Below are 18759 nucleotides of genomic sequence, written 5' to 3'. Positions count from 1 at the left end.
GATAATAGAATCTGTTTTGATATATTTATACAAGCATGATGTTCATGTTTTTCTAATTAGAATAACAGTCTTGTGGATGTACATGTTATTGAGATTCACTGTGGTATATTTATATATGTACATAGGAAAGTTATGTCAGATTCATTCCACTCTTTTTCCTGTTCTAGTACCCCCTCCTTTTTCTTCTTTTCCCTTTATCTAATCCACTAAACTTATGTTCTTTACCTCCCCCTTGTTGTGTGTTAGCATTAACATTTCACAGAGAACATTTGACCTTTATTTTGGGGGGCTTATTTCTTTTAACATGATGGTCTCCAGACCCATTCATTTACCAGCAAATATCATAAAGTAATTATTCATTATGACTGAGTAATATTGTATTATGTGTGTATACCACAATTTACCCATTCATCTGTTGCAGGGTACCTAGATTGGCTCCATGGCATAGCAACTGTGAATTGTGCTGCTATAAACATTGATGTGGCTGTAGTATGCTGATTTTAACACCTTTGGTTATATACCAAGGAGTAGGATAATGGGGTCAAATGGTGGTTCCATTCTAGACTTTTGAGAAATCTCCATACTGCTTTCCAAAATTGTTGCACTAATTTGCAGTTCTACTAACAACATATGAGTGTACCCTTTTCCCCATATCCTTGCCAACATTTATTGTTACTTGTATTATTGATAATTTCCATTGTGGTTTTTAGGTGAAATCTCAGTGTACTTTTACTTTGCATTTCTCTAATTGCTAGGGATGTTGAGGATTTGTTTTCATTTATTTGTGGAACGTTTGTATTTCCTCTGTGAAGTGCCTGTTCAGTTCCTTTGCTGATTTATTGATTGGAGTATTTGTTTTTGGTTTTAACCATTTTTTTAGTTCTTTGTATATCCTGGGAATTATTGCCATATCTGAGGTGCAGGTGGAAAAGATTTCCTCCCATTCTATAGGCTCTCTCTTCATGCTCTTGTTTTCTTTTCTGTGAAGAAGCTTTTGAGTTTGATTCAATCGATTTATTGATTCTTGATTTTACTTTTTGTGCCTTAGGAGTCTTGTTGAGGAAGTTGGTTCCTAAGCTGACATGATGGAGTACTAGCCCTATATTTTCTTCTAGTAGATGTAGGATCTCTGGTCTAATGCCTGGGTCCTTGATCAGCTTTGAGTTGAGTTTTGTACAGAGTGAGGTACAGGGGTTAAATTTCATTCTACTACCTATGGACTTCCAGTTTTTACAGCACCATTTGTTGAAGAGGCTATCTTTCCTCCAATGTTTTTGTTGCCTTTGCTGGAATGAAGTTAACTGTATTTTTGTGGATTTGTTCCTGTGTCTTCTATATCATTGATCTTGGTGTCTGTTTTGGTGCCAACACCTCTGTAATATAATTTAAGGTCTGGTATTGTGATGCTTCCAGCTTCACTTTTCTCACTAAGGATTGCTTTGGAAAAGATGATACTGAGTCTCCCAATCCTTAAATACGGTAGATGTCATTTATTAAAATAATGGACCACAGTCATTTTCTATACTACAGAGATTTAAAAATCTGGGAAATTCTATATTCTCCTTAGGGTTCAAAATTATCTAGTGACATATTGCATATATTGATTCTCAAACTGAATGATTTCTAAGGAATCAAAAGAACTTCTCTTTAACTCATTTCTTCCATACATTGAGTACTTCTCCTCTTCCCATGGTTATTTCTTATCATTTCTTGAAGAAATAATTGCTTATTTTCCTCCTTCATGGGGCTTCTCCTGCTTGTCGGGTTTCTGAATCAGTTGCTGCTATAATGCCAAGATCTCCTTCTCTGTTTCTAATTTTCTACTCCTTGGAACGTTGTGAGTTTGGTTGTTAATGCAGAAGACCCAAGAAATTATCTCTCTGGGAAACTTCAACCAATGATTCTTAAGAGTTCCCTCACAATTCAAGTGAAAAAATTCTGAGGCATAAATTTTACACCTTTTTGGGTTTTATCATAAATGACAAATTTCTATTACAACTACTATTATACCTTTCATATTACCACATGCTTCTTTAGTTTCCTTTAGTTTCCTTCTTTTTATGTGTTTACTACTTAGTGTGCCTTAATATTTCCCAAATAAACTACATATGCTCAGATTCTTATTTCAAGTTACTCAAACTCCTCATTTTTGTTTGAGTTTAGCTTGAAGAAAAAATGGACTATATATAGACGCATTTCATCAAATGGACATTATCTCTGATTTTTTAATTCCTTATTTCTCAATCTCAACCTAGAATCCATTTGTATATAAGAGTACTTCATTAAAAAGTCCTAATTGATCAATCTGATATTCCTGAAATATTTTACTGTTGCTCTCAAGAGCCATTCTCTTACAATAAAAAAAAATACTTACAAAAAAAAAATCCAGATGAGAAAGAAGAATGGACATTTGAAGGAGCACGCAGACATGCACACAGACATCTAAATAAAAGTATAGAAAGCAGAAAGAGGATAATGACTCTGGGAATCAATTTCAACATGAAGTTAGATTTGGTGAAATACAGAAAAGTGATTTCAAATATCTGGATTATTCTAGTACCTGAACTAGATTTTGACCTTTGCTTTAGTCTAAATGGTTAGCAGATGAATTCAGAACTTTAGTTATCAGACATCGAGATAGCTATTTACTCTCAGGAAGAAGTGGTGTTTTGGGAGGTATCTTTTTTTGGACTAAATTCCTATGTGAGTCTATTGTTTGCAGAAAAAGAGCCAATTGCAATAATCTCAACAGTTTAAAAATTCAAATGAAGTTAAGGCAGAAAAATTATGCCATTCAAATTCTTTTTATCCTGTTTTATTATTTCTTTGAGAACAGGAATAATATGAATGTTTCTTTGAACCATGGTCTTATAGGACATTCCACATTATTTGAATGAAACTAGGCCAAAGATACAAGAGAGATGGGTACCCAAGAGGTTCTGGGGGAAAGAAGATTATAGAATAGGCCCTGAAGTGAGGAACAAGTCATTTCCTAGAATTTAGTTCTTTCATTCTCAGAATATCAATGGGTATAAGCCAAACCTCTGGATACAAGAATGGGGGAAATATGTGTTCATCTAGACTGCCCTGCACATCACTTTTTCTTAGCCATACCCTAGTTACAACTGAGAAAATAAATGAAATAGATTATTTGTGTCACATATACTGATATAACATTTTTATGTCCTTATGGTTATAAACTACTGAATAGGCACATGGAAATAATAAAAATACTATAGAAGATAGACATTTAAATTATTTGAATTTTAAATAATATTTGGGCCAAATTAAATATTGTTCATTTAAACAATGTAGTCGATATTCCTAGAAATAATTTCCTGATAAATATAACTTTGGAGAAAAGAAAAATTTAATGTGTACCCTTTCTATTCAAGCTCATTAAAATCTCATGCACACATATACACACACACACACACAAAGAAAGTATGCAGATGTGTGTTCCTAGATATGGCATAGAAAAGTTGATCCATGTTTAAATATATTTTGGAACATCATGTTTAATAATTCTCAAAAAAATGTTCTGAATACCTTTCAGCTCCTTTTATTAGGTTGGTAGATTATGGGCTGGATGGGCCAATTCCAACCTATCACCTGATTTTGTAAAAAAAGTATGATCAGAACACAGCCATGACTATTCATTTACATATTGTCAATGACTGCTTTCATGTCATTATAACAGCTGAATCTTTGTAATAAGAAACCATGCGATCTGCGAAGTTGATGATGTTTACCCTCTGGCCTTTTCCACAAAAATATATCAGATCCCTGGGCCATAGAGATAGTTTATAATGTTACTCCTACAATTTTTGACCATATAACCATTTCTAACACAAGGTATTCTATGAAATAGTGTATATAACATTTTTGTGTTTACTTGATTTTGTTTTCTCAGTTACTTAAGAATTAGAGTTGTCTAATCTTAACAAAAAAAGTTATATTATTTTGAAATAGTAGGATGACATAATGCTTACCTTTACATAGAAAATATCATTGGAGATTTCACTTTTAAATAGAAATATGATAAAAATGATGATTGGTAGTGATTTCTTAGAGGTGAATCTATAAAAAGCTATCTTTAAAATATTCATTTTATACATCACTTATATTTTAGGTTTGTATTGTGTTTCTCAATGGACCTTTTCTAATCACACAAAAAATATAATAGTTGTTCTTTACTGTGATATGTAACCAGATCTATACACTCCTGTATTTAATAATTGTAATAATTATGAAGCAGTGATGAGCATACAAGATAGTTCAAGAGATTTGAAGTGACTTTCATAATATATATTATATCTATTATGGACATAGTGACAAAATCACATGCAATGTTGAAAGTTTCAAGTTTGTTGTTTACACTTGTAATTGAAGGAAGTGTTTAGAGGATTATATAATATGAATGTGAATTTTATGATCATCCAAGTATACAGAAGCTTCTAGTTATTATTGTGTTTCATAGAGAGTATGCAGAATAGATTTAAGTTGGGATACATATGTTCAGATAGAAAAGAGAAACCTGTAGTTAGTCCTGAAAAGTGATGAAGGCTTAAATGTTTACAGATATTTCAGCACACTGTGTCTTCCTGTCACTCAGTTCATTATTTTTACTTGTCCTACAAGATTCCAGATTTATGTAATGATGAACTTTTTTATTTTTTAAAATTTATTTCCTAATGTTTAAGTTTTGTCAATATGATGATGATGACCTTACATCTTGCTATTCAAGAATGGTCAGTGGATTTATATAGAGACTTGATATTACCAGGAAATTTATTAGAAGTATAGAATCTCAAGTTGTATCCCAAGTTGGTTGAATCAGAATATGCAATTTGATACCCATATAATCCTTGTGAATGCAAAAGATGGAGAACAATAGGCTAAAAATGATAGGAATTATGAATAAAAGTTTATTTGATTTCTTATCCTTGGAAAATTTAGTTACATGAAAAGTTGTCAATAAAGAGTTTGATCATTAAATCAAAATCATAACCAGTTGATTGAGAAGTGAAAACATTCTTCTAAATTTACAATTAAATGGTGGATAAATCACATTAATGATCTTAATGTGATCCTTAAAGCAATTGATGATTTTTTTTCTGGGTCAGTATATCACTTTGGGCAGATAGATTTATCATAAATGGCTTGTCATTTGAGTAGACATCTCATACCCACGCATCCATCAACTAGCATGAAATGTTGCTACAAATATGTACATCTCACCTATATTATGATAGCAGGTCATAAATTGAGAGTGTATCATTTATCATTTTTTTATGGTTGTCAGGCATATCACTCCCATAAACTTTTTTTTTTATTGTTGGTCATTCAAAACATTGCATAGTTCTTAATACATCATATTTCACAGTTTGTTTCAAGTGGGTTATGAACTCCCAATTTTACCCCAAATACAGATTGCTGTATCTCATCAGTTACCCTTACATTGATTTACATATTGCCTTTCTCGTGTCTGATGTATTCTGCTGTCTGTCCTATTCTCTACTATCCCCCCTCCCCTCCCCTCTCCTCCCCTCCCCTTTTCTCTCTCTACCCCCTCTACTGTAAATCATTTCTTCCATTGTATTATCTTGTCTTACCCCTCCTTTCCTCTTATATGTAATTTTGTATAACCCTGAGGATCACCTTCCATTTCCATGTGATTTCCCTTCTCACTCCCTTTCCCTCCCACCTCTCATCCCCGTTTAATGTTAAATTCTTCTCAAGCTCTTCATCCCTACCCTGTCCTTGGTTACTCCCCTTATATCAAAGGAGTCATTTGGCATTTGTTTTTTAAAGATTGACTAGCTTCACTTAGCATAATCTGCTCTAATGCCATCCATTTCCCTCCAAATTCTATGATTTTGTCATTTTTTAATGCAGAAATACTCCATTGTGTATAAATGCCACATTTTTTTATCCATTCATCTATTGAAGGGCATCTAGGTTGGTTCCACAATCTTGCTATCCTGAATTGTGCTGCTATCAACATCGATGTAGCAGTGTCTCTGTAGCATGCTCTTATTAGGTCTTTAGGGAATAGACCCAGAAGGGGAATAGCTGGGTCAAATGGTGGTTCCATTCCCAGGTTTCCAAGAAATCTCCATACTGCTTTCCAAATTGGCTGCACCAATTTGCAGTCCCACCAACAATGAACAAGTGTGCCCTTTTCCCTGCATCCTCTCCAGCACTTGTTGTTGTTGGACTTCCTAATGGCTGCCAATCTTACTGGAGTGAGATGGTATCTTAGGGTGGTTTTGATTTGCATTTCTCTGACTGCTAGCGATGGTGAGCATTTTTTCATGTACTTATTGATTGATTGTATGTCCTCCTCTGAGAAGTGTCTGTTCATGTCCTTGGCCCATTTGTTGATTGGGTTATTTGTTATCTTATTATCTAATTTTTTGAGTTCTTTGTATACTCTGGATATTAGGGCTCTATCTGAAGTGTGTGGAGTAAATATTTGTTCCCAGGATGTAGGCTCCCTGTTTATCTCTCTTATTGTTTCTTTTGCTGAGAAAAAACTTTTTAGTTTGAGTAAGTCCCATTTGTTGATTCTAGTTGTTAACTCTTGTGCTATGGGTGTCCTATTGAGGAATTTGGAGCCTGACCCCACAGTATGTAGATCATAACCAACTTTTTCTTCTATCAGACTCCGTGTCTCTGATTTAATATCAAGCTTCTTGATCCATTTTGAGTAAACTTTTGTGCATGGCGAGAGATAGGGATTCAGATTCATTTTGATGCAAATGGATTTCCAGTTTTCCCAGCACCACTTGTTGAAGATGCTATCCTTCCTCCATTGCATGCTTTTAGCCCCTTTATCAAATATAACATAGTTGTAGTTTTGTGGATTGGTTACTGTGTCCTCTATTCTGTACCATTCGTCCACCCACCTGTTTTGGTACCAGTACCATGCTGTTTTTGTTACTGTTGCTCTGTAGTATAGTTTGAAGTCTGGTATCGCTATACCGCCTGATTCACACTTCCTGCTTAGCATTATTCTTGCTATTCTGGGTCTTTTATTATTCCATATGAATTTCATGATTGTTTTATCTATTTCTACAAGAAATGCTGTTTGGATTTTGATTGGCATTGCATTGAACTTATAGAGAACTTTTGGTAATATCGCCATTTTGATGATGTTACTTCTGCCTATCCATGAACAGGGTATATTTTTCCATCTTCTAAGGTCTTCTTCTATATCTCTCTTTAGGGTTCTGTAGTTTTCATTGAATAAGTCTTTCACCTCTTTTTTGATTCCCAAGTATTTTATTTTTTTTTTGAGGATATTGTGAATGGAGTGGTTGTACTCATTTCCATTTCAGAGGATTTGTCACTGATATACAGGACTGCATTTGATTTATGCATGTTGATCTTATATCCTGCCACTTTGCTGAATTCATTTATTAGCTCTAATAGTTTCTCTGTAGACACTTTTGGGTCTGCTAGGTATAGAATCATATCATCTGCAAATAGTGATAATTTAAGTTCTTTTTTCCTATTTTTATGCCTTTGATTTCTTTCATCTGTCTAATTGCTCTGGCCAGTGTTTCGAGGACTATGTTGAACAGAAGTGGTGAGAGAGGGCATTCCTGTCTTGTACCAGATCTTAGAGGGAATGCCTTCAATTTTTCTCCATTCAGAATGATGCTGGCCTGTGGCTTATCATAGATTGCTTTTACAATGTTGAGGTATGATCCAGTTATCCCTAATTTTTCTAGAGTTTGAACATAAAGGGATGCTGTACTTTGTCGAATGCTTTTTCTGCATCTATCGAGATGATCATATGGTTCTTATTTTTAAGTCTGTTGATGTGGTGAATAACATTTATTGATTTCTGTATATTGAACCATCCTTGCATCCCAGGGATGAATCCTACTTGATCATGGTGTATAATTTTTTTGATATGTATTTGAATCCGATTCACCAGAATTTTATTGAGGATTTTTGCGTCTAGGTTCATTAGAGATATTGGTCTGTAGTTTTCTTTCTTTGAAGTGTCTTTGTCTGGTTTAGGCATCAGGGTGATGTTGGCCTCATAGAATGTATTTGGAAGTTCTCCCTCTTTTTCTATTTCCTGAAATAGCTTGAAAAGTATTGGTGTTAGTTCCTCTTTAAAGGTTTTGTAAAACTCTGCTGTTTACCCATCCGGTCCTGGGCTTTTCTTAGTTGGTAGTCTTTTGATGGTTTCTTCTATTTCCTCTATTGTTATTGGTCTGTTTAGGTTGTCTATATCCTCCTGACTCAATCTGGGCAGATCATAAGACTTAAGAAATTTATCTATGCCTTCACTATCTTCTATTTTATTGGAGTATAAGGATTCAAAATAATTTCTGATTATCTTCTGTATTTCTGAATTGTCTGTTGTGATATTTCCTTTTTCATCCCATATGCTAGTAATTTGGGTTTTCTCTCTTCTTCTCTTCATTAGCATGGCTAAGGGTCTGTCGATTTTATTTATTTTTTCAAAGAACCAACTTTTAGTTTTGTCAATTTTTTCAATTTGTTTCTTTTGTTTCAATTTCATTAATTTCAGCTCTGATTTTAATTATTTCTTGCCTTCTGCTTCTTTTGCTGTTGTTTTGCTCTTCTTTTTCTAGGATTTTGAGATGAAGTATGAGATCATTTATTTGTTGTTTTTTTTTCTTTTTTTAAGGAATGAACTCCAAGCAATGAATTTTCCTCTTAGAACTGCTTTCAATGTGTCCCAGAGATTCCGATATGTTGTGTCTTTGTTTTCATTTAACTCTAAGAATTTTTTAATTTCCTCCTTGATGTCTTCTAAAACCCATTGATCATTCAGTAACCTATTGTTAATTCTCCAAGTGATGCTTGATTTTTCCTTCCTTCTTTTATCATTGATTTTCAGTTTCATTCCATTATGATCTGATAAGATGCATGGTATTATCTCTACTCCTTTATATTTTCTAAGAGTTGCCCTGTGACATAATATATGGTCTATTTTTGAGAAGGTTCCATGTGCTGCTGAGAAAAAAGTGTAACTACTTGATGTTGGGTGGTATAGTCTATATATGTCAATTAATTCTAGGTTGTTAATTGTGTTATTGAGTTCTATAGTTTCCTTATTTAACTTTTGTTTGGAAGATCTGTCCAGTGGTGAGAGAGGTGTGTTGAAGTCTCCCATGATTATTGTATGGTGGTCTATTAGACTCTTGAACTTGAGAAGAGTTTGCTTGATGAACATAGCTGCACCCTTATTTGGGGCATATATATTTATGATTGTTAGGTCTTGTTGGTGTATGGTTCCCTTGAGCAGTATGAAGTGTCCTTCTTTATCCTTTTTGATTAACTTTGGCTTGAAATCTAACTTTTAATCATTCAATAAAATGAGTGGCGGAAGAAGGATTACACAATGCTTCATTATGTCATTTAGTTCCTTATAGTGAGTGGCTTGAGATTCTTTAAAAATAATTTATTTGGTCAGAAAGTTATAAGGAAACAAAGGCTATTAGAATTGTGACTTTTAAAGATCGTTGCTATTTCTAATAACATGTTTTACACAGCATGCTATTTTTGATTCTTAAATCATAAAACAGAATATGGGGAACTAAATTGTGGACAGAATGTTGCTACTTATTGTCACCTAGTTAATTGGCTGGAACTTAAATGGATGGATTGGGACTTTGAGAAGGGAAATAAATATAAGTTGGAATAATGAAGTCATGAAATGTAAAGGATGTTTATAGGAGAGTTTTTGGTTGGGCAACAGAATATATTTAGTTTCATTTATTCCCTTTTGGCAGGAATTATCAGTATTTAAAAAGAATAATTTGGTTGAACTCTGGAGATAATGTTTAGAAATATGTACAAAGTTAAATGCACTTTCTTGATGTCCAGATTAAGGTAGTAAATTATGAGAAATATAATCTGTACTTTAATTATCATTCTAGGTTAGAATTGATTGGTATTTACAGGGAAAATCAATAGTTAGTTTCTTGCTCATTTATTTAATGCTTACCATGTATAAAGAAATATACAAAATATTTAACATGTTATCTCATTCAATCTTTAATGGAACTGTATTAAATCATTTTACAAATGACCCGGCACTAGAATTTGGAAAGAACTTGCCCAAATCATATAACTAAGAAATACATAATTTATAAACTTTATATAATTAGAACTATGTAGGTTGACAATTTGATATTCTCAGCCATTCTATTATATGTATTCTTTTTGGATTTTGTTGTTTCATTTATTTTTAACTTAAGGATTAATTAATATAAAGGAAAAAAGAAAAGAAATTCAAATATAAATTATAAATAAACTTAATATTTTACTATAGTAAAATTAATATTTTACTATAAGACAGTTCAATGATTCCCTTATATGATATGCTTTTGTTAATCTGCAAATTGTATAGAATTCCTATTTTAAAGACTTAAAAGTCTGTTGGTATTTGTTCTCTAATACTTCAATGAACTTTGAAAATTTCTATTTAATAGTATTTAGATATTCTTAGAGAAACCTGCAGGTGGTTGAAATTTTTTATATTACTTTGGTTAAGTGAACTTTCATAAAGTTGAAAAACATCATTTCAAAATAAGTGACACATACATTCTTAGGAAAATATGATACCAAAAGATAACTACATTCAACTTATAAAAAATTAAATCATCAGAATGGTGAAAAATATACATTCTTCTTACTAGTTCTGAAAAGAAAGCATATATGTTACAAGTTCATTATAATATACTAAGTTAAATTAGTTTGCATTGTTGTCTGAATATTTGAATAATAAAAATAGTTTTTAGATTGGCTATTTTAATATAGATAAATTATTTTATAACAGATTTTTTATTTTCATGTATGTTTAGGAAAAACATTTAACTTTCAACTGGCTAATTACTTATAAAATTTGGCATTCTAAATATTTCTAAGTAACTGTACACGAATTTATTATTAGAAAATGGTATGCATTTTCCTACTTTAAATAATTTTTTATCTATTTTTGTCTTATAAAAGCGTGCAATTCAGCATATTTCTAATGAGGCAATGTAGCTTTCAATAGCAGATGCATTTGAATGAAATCAAATGGAACTAAACTTTGCTAAAAAGCTTTCTTAGAGCAATAATCATCTCAGTACAGTATTCAGATAGCTTAATTGAAGGTATTCAATGTTTGGAAGATATTCCATTTGAATGTGAATATTAAATACTTTATAAAGAGGGAGCATCATCACTTTTTTTCAAGTAAAGAAGTCAAAGAGCAAAATGGGATTGGTCCAGGGTAATATAATCAGCTGCACTGAAAATGTAATGTACCTCTCCTGATGGTAAAAGCATAGTCATACGAGTGCTTCTATATTAGTTTTCAGAAATCTCAAATAGTTGTTATAATAATAATAACAATGTAAAAGCATTTCTGCTATAGAATAACTGTGCATAAAGAATTTTACATAAAACAAAGATATGTTAGCCCAGAAACAATGATGATAGGCAGAAACTTCATTTTTAAGTACTGTGGTATCCAATAGTATTTTCATGTGGGTGGTACTCAGGATTGAACTTGGGTCATTGTTCATTCAAGGCAAGTGTTCCACCACTAAGATGTACCTTCAGCCACCTCACTAGTATTTTCAACAACTTTACTGTGGTATAATTTACTTACTATAAAATCCATTCATTTTAGTTTTTAGTACAATCATCACTGTGGTGAAGTTTTAGAACACTTTTATCATATTACTATTCCTCTTGCCCATCTATAGTTAATCCCTCCTTATTCCTATATCGTGCTCTAGAAAACCACTAGTCTAATTTCTATATCCATAAGTTAGCCATTTCTTAACAAATCATATAAATGTAATCATAAAATGTGTTGCTTTTTTTGACTAGTTTCTTTAACTTAGCCTGATATTTTCAAATTTACTTTATACTATACCATACTATACTATACTTTTCATTGCTAAATAGTATCTCATCTTAAGGATATACCTCAGTTTGTTATCCATTCAACAAATTAATGGATACTTGTGTTGCTCCAAATGCTCAGCTATGTTTTATTTTTGGTTGTATATTCTCTTTTTTTAAAAAATATATTTATTTATATATTTGTTCTAATTAGGTATATATGACAGCAGAATGCATTTTGATTCATTTTACACAAATGGAGCACACCTTTTCATTTCTCTGATTGTATACAATGTAGTATCTGTCATGCCATATGTGCAGTCATACATGTACCCAGGAGAATGATGTCCATCTCATTCCACCATCTTTGCTGCCCCCCAACCCTCCCTCCCCTTTTCCCAAAGATCCTCCATTCTTCCCATGCCCTCCCCCATTATGGATCAGTATTCACTTATCAGAGATAACATTCAGCCTTTGGTTTTAGGGATTGGATTACTTTGCTTATCATGATATCTCAAACTCCATCCATTTACCTGCAAATGACATAATTTTATTCTCTTTCAATGCTGAGTACTATTCCATTGTGTATATATACCATGGTTTCTTTATGCATTCATCTATTGAAGGATATCTAGGTTGGTTCCACAGTTTAGCTATTGTGAATTGAGCTGCTATACACATTAATGGGGCTACATTAGTATAGTTTGCTGATTTTAAGCCCTTTGGGTAAAGACCAAGGTGTGGGATAACTGGGTCAAATGGTGGTTCCATTCCAGGCTTTCTAAGGAATCTCCATATTCCTTTACATAGTGGTTGCACAATTTGCAGTCTCACCAGAAATGTATGAGTGTACCTTTTTTTTTTCCCACATCCTGGGTGCTTGGTTATTTTGAAGCATGTTGCTATTACAAAGAGTAGTTAGTCATGGTGGTAACTATAGGCAGAAACTGAGTGCCATTATTAATGATGCTACTGAATGTAGAGAGGGTGGAAGAATATCAACCATCTTTATGGAGTTCGGGAATTGAGGACAGAGTAGTATAAATAAAATAGAAAAAAAATGATTTGGTTAATAGTGGTTAGTGAAGATTTTTTGTCTTCTGGGGAAAGCACAAACCAATACATTTTTTCAATAACTATTAGGCATCTACTCTGGGTCAAGTATTGAACTGAGAAATTTTAGTGGGTTACAGGATAGCAAATTATTAAATGAGCAAAAATATAATCGAAGTTCTCTGTGTAAGAACCATAGGAGATTTTTCAAAAGGGAATCATTTTGATGGGTTAAAAAAGAAGAATAAAGTTAATAGAAACATGTAATTCATAATATACTTACAAGATACGAGATGCTGATAGATCTTCCCTCCTTTCAGAAAATGTGTCCTATTTAAAATTTGTATTAGTGTGTACTTGAGATCCTCTAGGGAGGCACTTTTACAGGAATGATTCATGTAGATCCTGTAACATGGTTGTCAATTCTGTTATTTACAATAAAGCAATCCCAAAATGTGCTCTAATGCTTATTTAATCAAATTATCAGGCAGCTTGTGTTACCTTGTAGGCTTTAATATGACTCTTCCTAATATGAAAAAAAAAAGCCAAATGACTATTTCTATAATAGAATGTGATAATGTACTTTATTGATAATTTGGTTTCCAGATGATTCATTAAACTCTACTGGTTAAGCAACAAGGTCTATAGAAAGACACCTGATTTGCCCAAGAGAAAGAAACAGGAATGCTTGATGGTATAGTTATTGTGTTCTGAAATTATATTGAATTTTGTTCATCAGTCTCCCCAAAAATTTATCCATTAAATGCCCATGATAAAATAAATATCTTTGATTAAGTAAGCTTGGACAATATTGAATTTCCAAATATTATAAATGTACAATGTACAATAATTTTTCTGAGAGATTGCTGTGAGAAGAAATATTAAACTGAATATTTCCTAGTATTTTCCAAGTTTGTTTCATGATATAATTGTTGATATATATATATATATATATATATATATATATATATATATATATATCCATTAATAGCTGTTGTATGAAAATGGTAACCTGTGGAGCATTAATGGTAAAGGTTGGTTTGAGCTAAGAAATTAATCGGAGAAAATTATCAATTGAACATTATTAAATGAACATTATGCAACCTACATGTCTATTATATGTCCTGTGTCTGGATGTGAAGGGAAGGGGGATAGAAAAATATTGTTTCTCCCTATTGATTAACAAGGAGATCCAGGGAAGTCTTGGTGTTCTATATAATGAGCTCCGAGATCAGAAAGCATAGTGTTTAGTATTTGATTAATTTCCTTCATTTGTATTTACCTATTTATGAAGAGATTCTCTTTTCACCAGAATGTCATACCTCATGGTAGAACTGTACTCAGAGATCTTAAATCATAACTTCCCAACCATAGTTTCTCAGCTGGTCATTTGTTTATTTATCTGAAACATGATCATATTAAGGGACATAATCAATAATACAAACATTATATGTAACATTCATCTTTACAAGGATATTGTGAATTGCACTGCTATAAACATTGATTTAGCTGCATCAATGTACTATGCTGATTTTAAATCCTTTGAGAATGGATAAAAAAATGTGATAATATACACAATGAAGTATTGCTCAGGATAAAGAAGAATAATTTTATTACACTTTCCAGCAAATGGGTGGATCTGAAGACTGTAAAGCTAAGTGAAGTAAGCCAGTCCCCACAATCCAAAGGTTGAATGTTTTCTCTGATATTTAGAAGCTGACCCACAATAGCAGGGGGCTGTGAAGGGAAGAAAAGATGTACAGTGGACTAGAAAATGGAGAATGGAATGAAGGGAGGGGGATAGGAAAAGAAAAGACAGTGGAATTAATCTGAAATTATTTTCAGAAGTACATATATGAAAACAGCACAGTGAATCCCACCATCATGTACATCCATAAGAATGGAATTCTAAGTAGAAATAAGATATATTCCATGCTTATACAATTATAGCAAAATGGAATCTGCTGATATGTATAAATAAAAAGAACCAATAAAAATAATCCAATGGTCTGGGGATATGGCTCAAGTGGTAGCGCGCTCGCCTGGCATGCGTGCGGCCGGGGTTCAATCCTCCACACCACATACAAACAAAGATGTTGTGTCCTCTGAGAACTAAAAAATAAATAAATAAATAAATTCTAAAAATAATTCCCTCTCTCTCTCTCTCTCTCTCTCTCTCTCTCTTTAAAAAAATAATCCAATATTTGATTCAAATGCCTGCTACTATTGAATACTCAAACATCAATAATTGCCATTGTAATTATACACTGTCACAAAAATGGCCACACATTTACTTTATAAAGAGAACAATTAATTTTGTCATTTCTCCTAGTCAATTGAAATCTTATAAGACCTACCCCACTTCTAAAACAATTCCAGTATTTTCTCCCACTTGGTGAGCTTCCTCCACTATCCAATTGATATTCTTCTACTTTCATGATGTCCTTTTTTGGTTGCTTTTCCTTCCTTCACTTCCTGTAGATTCCACATATGAGAGGAAACTCTTGGTTTTTCCAAGTCTGGTTTATTTCACTTAATACTATGCTCTCTAGTTCCATCCATTTTCCATAAAATGGCATATTTTTTGCTCTTTAAAGTTGAATAAAAATTCATTGTTGATGTACACCACATTTTTAGACTATTCTTAGTTTGATATAATCCAGTTTATCTTTTTTTTCTTTTTGCTTTTATTGCCTGTGCTTTTAACATCTTATTTTAATCTATGTCCAGTCCAATATCTTAGAGCTTTTATTCTAAGTTTTCTTCTAGTAGTTTTACATTTTCAAGGCTATGTTTAAGCCCTTAATCTATCTTGTATTGATACTCATATAAGGAGTGAGATATGAATACTTTTTTTTTTCATTTGTTTGCATGTGGATATTGAGGATTCCCAGCACTGTCTATTGAAGAGGCATTATTCCCCGTGTTCTGTTCCTGACACCTTCGTAAAAAATCAACTGACTATAGATATGAGTTTATTTAGTAGTTTCCCATCATATTATGTTGGTTAATGTATCTGTTTTTATGTCAGAAGCATTATGTATTTAATTCTGTAACTTTGTAATATGATTTAAAATTCAGTATTGTGATACCTCCAGCTTTGTTCTCTTAAGATGGCTTTGGCTCCTCGGGGTCTCTTTTGGTTCCATTTGAATTTTCTATTTTTGTTAAGTATCAACCTAGATGCCCTTCAATAGATGAATGGATAAAGAAACTGTGGCATATATACACAATGGAATATTACTCACCATTAAAAGAGAATAAAATTATGGCATTTGCAGGTAAATGGATGGCACTGGAGAATATTATGCTAAGCAAAGTAAGTCAATCCAGAAAAATCAAAGGCTGAATATTCTCTCTAATAAGTGGATGCTGACCCTAATTGGGGGCAGGGGCTTGGGAAGAATGGAGGAACTTTGGGCAAAGGGGAGGGAGGAGGACTGAGGAGGCATGGGGGCGGGAAATATGGTGAAATGAGGTGGACATCATTACTCTAGGTACATGTATGACTGCACATATGGTACGAAGCTATATCATGTAAAACCAGAGAAATTAAAAGTTGTGTTGCATTTGTGTACAATGAATCAAAATGCATTCTACTGACATATATACCTAATTAAAATAAATAAATACATTTATTAAAAAGAGTAATGGCACTGGAATATTTTAATATTGTTTTTAGTTGTTGATGGACCTTTGTTTTATTTATTTATTTGTTTGTTTATTTGTTTTCAATGTGTGACACTGAGAATCGAACCCAGTGCCTCATACATGCCAGACAAACACTCTACTACTGAGCCATTACTCTAGTCACAGCATTGGAATTTTTATAGATATTGCATAGAATTTGTAAATAAGTTTGGGTAGTATGGAAATTTCAACAATATTAATTCCTCCATCATACACTGAATACAGGGCTAATATACAAAATATGCAAGGAACTAAAGTATTCAATAGCAATAAAACAAATAACTATATAAATATATGGACAAAGAACATGAATATACATTTCAAAAGAAAGCATAAAATGGCCAGCAGATAAAAGAAAAACTATTCAGCATCTCTGATCATCAGTAAAATAAAACTTAAAATTGCAATAAGATAACCTCATATCTGTTAGATTAACTATTATCAGAAAGTGAAAGATTTCTAGTGTTGGTATTGATATGAAAAAAGGAACCCTTGTACACTGTTGGTAGTATTATAAATTAGTACAGCTTCTTTGAAATAGTATGGAGATTCCTTATAAACCTAAATATGGTATTATCATATTGACCCTGCAATACCACTTCTGGGAACTTATCCAAAGGAATTGAAATTGGTATATCAAAGAAATGTCTGCACTCTCATGTTGACTATAGCACTATTCACAATAGTTGAAATTTGGAATTAACCTAAGTGCCCATCATTGGACAAGTGGATTTTTAAATGTAGTGTACATACATAATGGAACACTACTCAGTATTAAAAAAAACCAGAAAATCCTGTAATTTGTGACAACATGGACAAATCTAGAGACATTATGCTAAGTGAAAAAAGCCTAGTACAAAGTTCAATACCTTATGATATCATTATATGTGAAATCTAAAAAGTACAATCTTAGAAGTAGAGTAAAATAGTATTGCCAGAGGGTTGAGATTACAATGGGAAAGGAGAGACATTAAACAAAAGAAACAAAGTTTCAGACATGAACAATAATTTCTGATGTTCTATTATGCAGCATGGTGATAATAGTTAATATGTATTTCAAAATGTGAAAGAAGATAATTTTAGATATTTTCACCACAAAGAAATGATAAATATTTGAGATGATGAATATGGTTAGCCATTCCACAATTTGTGCATGCAAGAAAACATTACTTTGTACCTTATAAAATATTTCAATTATTATGTGTCAATAAAAGATGAAACTTAATAAAATTAAAAAAGAATACAAAATAAAAACTTCTCTAATAATCTCAAATCTACAAAATATATATGAACATTTCTCTGTGTAAAACAAATAGATTTTTTTTTATTTTTTATATAATTAATGATGTCTTTGATCTTTTTAATTGATTCTTTTTAGTTATATATAACATCAGGGTACATTTTTACATACTCACAAAAGCATGGAATGTAATTGGCTATAACTCAGTCCCTAGCACCTACCGCCTACTCCTCTTCCTCTACTGATCTTTCTGCAACAAACTGATTTTTCTAATTGTAAGCCTTATATACACATTATACTTTTTCTTCTGTTTTCTCATCTAGATCTTAAATACTTTTTGTACTGGGAATATCTTAAACACATTTGCAACAATATTTAGCATAATACTTATTATATAGAAGGTGCTCACACTGTATCTTTCATAAACCAATATGGTAATCTGCTACTACAGACCCCCCCACTGAGAGTGCAGTAGGTTTTTTTTATACCAGCATAATCACAAACATGAGCACAGCATTGTGCTATGACATTAGTATGGGTACATGAGAAATACTTTTTGCCTCCTTTGTAATCCTATGAGACTCCCATCATATATATGGTCTATCATTGACTGAAACATTGTGTGATATGTTACAGTAGTTTACATTCAGGGATGGGCAACTCTACTTTCTCAGTGAGCCTATTTGTATTTCTATAGATGCTAAAATGTCTGCTAGAGGACTGAGATAAGAATAATAATAATGAGTATGAGGACTTCTTCCCACATGCCAAGAACTTGTCAAGTGCTTTATATGCATTGCCTTAATCAGTGCCTGCATATCTTATAAATCTATTTCATCTTTCACATTAAAGAAAGTTTAGAGAAGTAACTCCTCCAAAATCTTCTG

Source organism: Urocitellus parryii, unplaced genomic scaffold (assembly GCF_045843805.1).
Source record: "Urocitellus parryii isolate mUroPar1 unplaced genomic scaffold, mUroPar1.hap1 Scaffold_62, whole genome shotgun sequence".
In the NCBI taxonomy this organism is placed as follows: domain Eukaryota; kingdom Metazoa; phylum Chordata; class Mammalia; order Rodentia; family Sciuridae; genus Urocitellus; species Urocitellus parryii.
Note: the sequence above shows the minus strand (reverse complement) of the source record.